We start from the raw sequence: 6,809 nt of genomic DNA on the forward strand, positions 1-6,809 counted from the left end.
TTCAAATATAATTTGCTAATTCACGTTTTTAAGTAGGTTACCACTAGTTTGCGGTTTGTAATCTTGAAATTATGTTTTTAATTTTTGAACCACTGTTGACGAGAGTACTCACTCGGCGAGCAGGCCCCGCTAAAGTGTGTTGGGGACCAAACTCAGCTTAAAGTGCGTTCCTTGTAAAGTGTCATTCGCGTTTGCCGTTTAGCTGCTCCCGAATGACATTTTAGCCGAGTGCACTCTGTGTAAGTGCACTTAAAGGAGTCATGATGAGAAAACACAAGTTTGGTTCATTCGAAAGATTGCCTCGTTAGAACCATACTGACACCACTTTTAACACAAACTTCGCTCAAATAAGCTACATAATTAGGAAAAAAGGGAATGACCATGCGACCCACCAGCTCATTTCCCGCAACAGAACCTATGATGTCACACGAGAATGCCCTGCGATTGGCGGAGGCCGGCAAAAGCAAACGCAAGTTAGGCAGGGCTTACCAGTTTGCATAGTGAGCTATATGCCCGTTAAACATACTGTACATTCCTTTTATGACACTAAGAACGGTGGAGTAAACGGTTGAAGTTCCGAATAAACACGCAAGCGTGTATGCCAATGCGTACGAACTACCGCCAGCCGAACTCGACATCTAGCCGTCGCCACCGTCGCGCAGACGAATTTTTGGGGTTCGAGGCTCCTCGGGGCCAACGAACAGTCCCAGCACGCACAGCCGCGACCTTGCTTGGTATCGTAATCCCTTCACAGGGGGTTGGGCGTCATATCGCCAACCAGCAAAGGGAGAACAGCAAGCAGCGACGAGATAGTGACAGTCGTCGCAGAAGTTTCGGAATGGTGTTGGCTTGCTGCTGTTGTTAGGAGCTCGTTTCCAGTTTACAACCACTGAAAACTTCAGTTTGTTCGAGTACTTTACAATGAAATTTCGTTGCTGCGTTTTGAAATGCCCATGTAGTACGGGCAAATCGTCGAGGGAGTGCGACATCCCCGCCGGTGAGGAGATCTCCTTTCATGTGCTGGCCAACGACGAACCTCGGCGAAGCAAGTGACTACGTTTTGTGAACTTTGCAAACGGAGGAGAAAGAGAGCTAAAGGAAGTACGAGTGTGCTCCCTTTATTTCCGAGGAAGTGATTACGGCAGGGACCCTTACATTAGCTCACTCCTGGGACATGCTGGCGCTCGTCGCCGACTTCATCAAATCGCCGTCAAAGCGCTCTGACCTTGGGGATAAAAAAATTCCGTACACACCGCGCATTGACGCTCGTATCTTTCTGGTCGGAGCAGATAGCTCGCGCGAACGGCTTTCCATACACGACACCGGCCAACTTGTATAAGCGATACTGCTACTGAAATTGAACTATTATTAACCGTAATAAAAATACGGCACGCACATACGTACCAGTCTGTATTCGTCCGTCGCGACGGGGCTGACGAGGCAGCGGTGCCGACGGCTGGGCGTTCGTCAGTTGTGGCTATCGCGGAATGGTCGCTTTCCGGTCCATCCGCGTATTCCACAACTCCTGCCGCTCGTGCACTTAGAAGCATTGAGCGTCCAAGTGGTGTGAGGTTGTTAAATGCAAGCCCGAGCTTCTCGGCGAGAGTTTTGTTCTCCGGATCAAGCGATTCCATGACTAGGGCTGCGGGTGCACTAGGTTTTACTAGTATTTTTAAAATGGCCGCCGTCTCGGTTTCGGCACGAGTTCGCGTGTGGGTGCTATATGGAGTCGACATACTAAGTATTTGTTTCATGGACCGGCTCGTATGACGCCATTGTTCACGTCACGAAATGTGCAATTTACCAAGAGATTTAAAATTTTGGCTTAAATTGCCTTATTTCTAAGTGAATAAAGCATCATTTGCTTCCGGGAAAGCGCTTAGGGCACTATGAAACACCTAATCTTTCGAATAAAACAAACTTTTGTTTTCTCTTCATGGCTCCTTTAAATAGGCACGTTTGACGGGAGTATAACTGCCTATTAAAAAAACCAGAGTAAGCGGAAGGTACGGATTTATTGTTGATGATGTCCCTGAAGTCCTTCACAAGGGGCAGGGATTCACAGGGGGCAGGGATTCATTCAAATTAGCAACACATTGAAAACTTTGCACAATATAAAACACCATGCACACAGGAACCATGAAGAATAAGCCATGATATGTTGCCTCGGAATATACGTTCAAACTTAACTTATTCTAAATGCAAAAGAAAATTGGGGGAGATGGGCCGTATCTAACGCAAATGGATAGTATTTACGGTCAAGTTTACATTAAATTGAGGGTAATAACAGGACGAGAAACTGATTGGTTGTGGGACTACAGACTATACATAATATTTGAGCTCCTGTCGGGTGAGTGGTACAATTATCTTGAAACATAAAGTGGACCACCATAATCAAAAACTAGAAATTACCGTTTTGAAGCCTCGGAACCGTTTCGGAACGACTCCTTCGAATCGGTCCTGTTCGGGTTCAGTTCAAAATTGCGGAAAAATTACGGGTTCGGTTCAGTTTTTGTTCCGGGCGAAACTTCGGGTTCAGTTCCGGTTTTCCGTTCGGTTCCGGTTCTACACCTTGGCTGTGAGGCCTTAGTACTGGTGCATACAGGGATAGAAGTTCAAAAGAATACAGGATTGACAAAGACACGCCATGACAAGATAAAAGTGAAAACAATGAAGAGAGAAAAAACGTGAAATTGAACTTTGACAACGTATATATACGACATAAAAAAAGAAGTAAAGAAACATTGACACTGTATATGAACCGCGTATACAGCGGAAAGGAAAACATTACAAAACATTGGATAATATACGCACACACATTGAACACACGCATAATTGACAACCGAACAGATAATTTCACCCTACAGATTAAAAAGACCGTCTTCATAATACAGATAGACATGATAAGGTACAACAGTAATACTTAACAAAAACGAACTAAAATTCCGTGGCAGCATATATTGCAGAGAGCAGGACGCGAAACAAGCAGCGTAAAGAGAGTCCAACTGTAACTAAAAAGGATGAATTGCGTGCTACGGAACAAAAGAGTTTTTTTGTCCAATCGTTCACAGTTTTTTTTTCTCTAATGAATGTTCCTCTTTCACTGCTCGTGTAACATCTGGAGTACCTCAGGGATCTGTCTTGGACCTCTATTATTTTTAATTTACATTAACGATCTCCCGGGACAAATTAACTTGTCAATTTAGCTCTTCGCCGATGTCTGTGTTCTATATCGTGTTATTTCCAATCCTGGTGGCTTCGAAGCTCTTCAATCAGATATTAACGTAGTAACATCATGGTGCTCTAAATCACAAATGAAACACAACATTATAAGAGCAAGACAATGCGTGTTTCTCGTGCCGTTAACAGCAATAACAACATAGATATAAAACGTGTCTCCTCTTATAAGTATCTTGGCATTTACATTTCACATAACCTCACTTGGAACACACTTATCAACTACATTTACAGTAATGCCAGCCGCGTGCTCGGATTCTTGCGGTGAAATATTTCATCGGCAACTCCAGCTGTTAAATTAATTGCTTCTGTAAAAATCCCTAGTAGGGCCCAAACTTGAATATGCATGCTCTATTTTCACCCTTCTAGAGAGGTCAGTTATATCACACCTAGCCTTTAGATCAGGCAGCACTCCCAAGTAGCGTCGTCTGAGTCAAGACGGTGATACTCGCGAGGGAAGCGATGTCTAAGTATCGACAAAAACGCATTTTGCACTTTATCAATAGCCATGCTGTTATATTTGCATGTGCCGTGACGACAGAGTGGAGTACAATTTCAGCAAGGGTGTTGAACAATGGAACTCTCTTGACACACTGCAAACCATGTCCAAGCACCGGAGAGCTCGCTGCTTGATGAATGTAACATGTGGTGTAAAGGTCAGCTGGCTGTGATTTTATATTAGTCAATTAATTAATTATTTAAATTATTAAATAATTAATCAAGCAAGCAAGCAATCAATCAATCAATCACGTTTATTAAAGTGCCCACGAACCGCTACTGACCGGAGTGCTGGCGCACAGATAGCGACATAAAAACAAAATACAAGTAACATATTGCAAAGAACAAACAAACGACCACCCACAAACAAACTGAAGTCGTATAAATGAAATAAAAAAAATGTAGGCAGAGTGAAAGGTGAGAACAGGTAAAAAGAGATGCCTACTGAAACTAGTCTTATAAAAGTACGGCAGCTCAGCAATGAAGATAATAACAATGAGTTACACTGCAATAAAGTATTAGCGATAAGCAACGAACGACGCTTTTACAGTTTCTCATCTTATAAGACCACACAACAAGCACAGCAAGAAAGTTTGACAGAAAAATATCTAAAAAAACAATGGCAGAAGTTTAGAGACAAATGATCAGACGAAGAAATCACAGTAAACATTTTCAAAAACGTGCGACTAGCAGTTGTTTAAACAGAACGGCAGAGCCAACCTCTGTTACTTTTTTGTGCCTTATTAAGCCTTTTTATACGGTTTTAAGGAAGTTTTGCCACTTCGTATTAAACGCATACTGGTTCCAGAGCAACCGGGGTTTCTGTTCAGCGTAACCAAGTTTATTCTATGCAATAAGTGCCCGAAGCGGTTTACTGCCGGAGCAAGCTCGACACAAAGTACTTTATCCTGAGCAAGGCTTTTGGGGTCGCCAGTTGCCGCTTACGAATTATGCTACTGCCCTCACTGAATATAGACAATTCATTTTTTGAACTTTGAGTTATGGGCAAAGGGTGGAGCGGCTACTTAAATATCAACATCCAGCAGTTCTTACTGTACTATGCCTGAACGGGCGTTTCCCAGGAGTCTGTTGTAGGCCTCTCCTGTTTTCTTTATTTGCTAATAATGTTGCGGCCACTATAATGTATTCTTAGTTTTTATATTATTATGCTGGCGTCAACATTTGAAAGTAAGTATTATGTCTTAGCTATTGTAGATATTTGCAAAAAGACGTCGATGCATTTAGGCACTGGGGCAAATACAACAAACGCGTCAAAAATGGAAGAATGCAGTGCCATACACCATTTTGTATGTTTGATCACGCATATAGCGGTATAGTATACACACAAAACTGGTAGCCTGCTTTTCAGTGCTTAAAAGATTTTGCTTTGCCTCAAATTTGCAGGACCAGTGACCTTGGTACGCTCTTTGGGGACAAGTTTACACTCACCCTAAATGCTATAGATCTATCCGATACCGAGCTTTCCGGCACTTGGGGGAATTTTGCAGTATGTCTATAAAATCCGGTAGCACTGGATTCTTCCAGAAACTGTGCGCAATTCTTTATCATGGAGTTCTGGAATATGTCCAGGTTTTCTAAAATGGCATGGGTAAATATAACAGCGTTGCAATTGGCTGGGTGCAAAAGAAATGTCCACCCTTACTTCCGTTGCCAGCCTCACCCTTCTTACCGAGAAACTGGACTCGGAAGTGCAGCTTTATCTAAACTCTCGGTGCGATAAAACTGACCATATTTCGTGCGCTAATTAGTGAATACGCTTCTAACGCTAATCCGTGAAACAGTTAGCTATGCTGAAATTTCTTCTCAGATCTAGCTAGCAGTTCCTCCTGAAACCACAAGGAAATGCCAACCTTTTCGCACAATCACGCGCAGTAACAGGCTCTGTCCCTGTCTGCAGATTTCGATATTTTCAACAGCTATCTTCATCTATCTGCTTTGAAATGTCAGGACCAAACCTGCGAGTGAAAGGGGTGAAGAGCGTGTTACAGTTTATGTTCTTTCACACTTTTCCGATTTAAAAAAAAAAGGTATGGCGCTTATCCCGGAAGGAGCAGACGACACGCTTTCGAACAGAAGCAGTCGACGGGGCGCGCGGAGCACCGTTAACCCGCCGGTCGTTCGATTTTTCAGCCGGGTGCCACGAGACCTCTCAAGCCTCTGGCGCCTAAACAAGCAAGTCCGACAAAAAGCTAACATACCACGCAACTGTGTGCGCTCCGAACGCCACCGCTGCGCGGTTGCACATTTCGGTATGCGGTGAGCTTTTTCGCTACGCACCTACTCTCCAGCACCGCGCATCAAGCTTTTGTCGTGCTAGGAATGGTACGCCACCTGGGAAGCTCGAGGGGAAACGAGCGTCGACAAGGAGAGAAATGTCTCACGTGGGCGCCAGGTGGGGGAAATGGTCTTCACGGGACAGCAATGCGCACGGGGAGTCTTGTGATATTCAATGAATACGCCTGTTCCAGAATCGGATAACAACATTTTCTTATGTTTAAGCAAAACGGTTTCAGGAGGCCGTGTGTGAGTTATAAAGAAACGTCTTCTTTTTTTCTTTTGACCCAAAAACATCTTAAAAAGGCTGTTTCCGGATGCTAGCAATAAACAGTTCGTACTAACTAACCGCATCCGGATAGCGCGTGCATCAGCTCTCCGGAGAAAGTGAAACGACTTTAGTGCTTAGGGTCTGTTCAGTAATGTATGAGACTACGCAACGCAAAAAAGTTTTTTCGGCTCTTTTTAAAACATTATACACGCTGTAAAGAGTAAAGAGCAGGGTGGAAGGGGTTATTCCAACCTTCCTTATTATACATAACAACCACCAGGCTGCAATAAATGCCCTGGCTACTCGCACGTGCTCGCACTCCCTGTTGGTGCGGGTCATCCGGGAAAAAGCGGCGCAGCTGGCGGACCGGGGCACTCGGCTGTGCCTGCAGTGGGTCCCTGCCCACATCTGGCTGGACGGAAACGAGCGGGCGGACGAGCTGGCCGCCGGGGTATGGTGTCGCCGGGGCACACGCGCTGCCTCCCTCGGACATGGGGGCCCAGGCGGC

Source organism: Haemaphysalis longicornis, unplaced genomic scaffold, assembly GCF_048455015.1.
Source record: "Haemaphysalis longicornis isolate Haplotype H1 unplaced genomic scaffold, Haemaphysalis longicornis Haplotype H1 scaffold_1, whole genome shotgun sequence".
NCBI lineage: Eukaryota > Metazoa > Arthropoda > Arachnida > Ixodida > Ixodidae > Haemaphysalis > Haemaphysalis longicornis.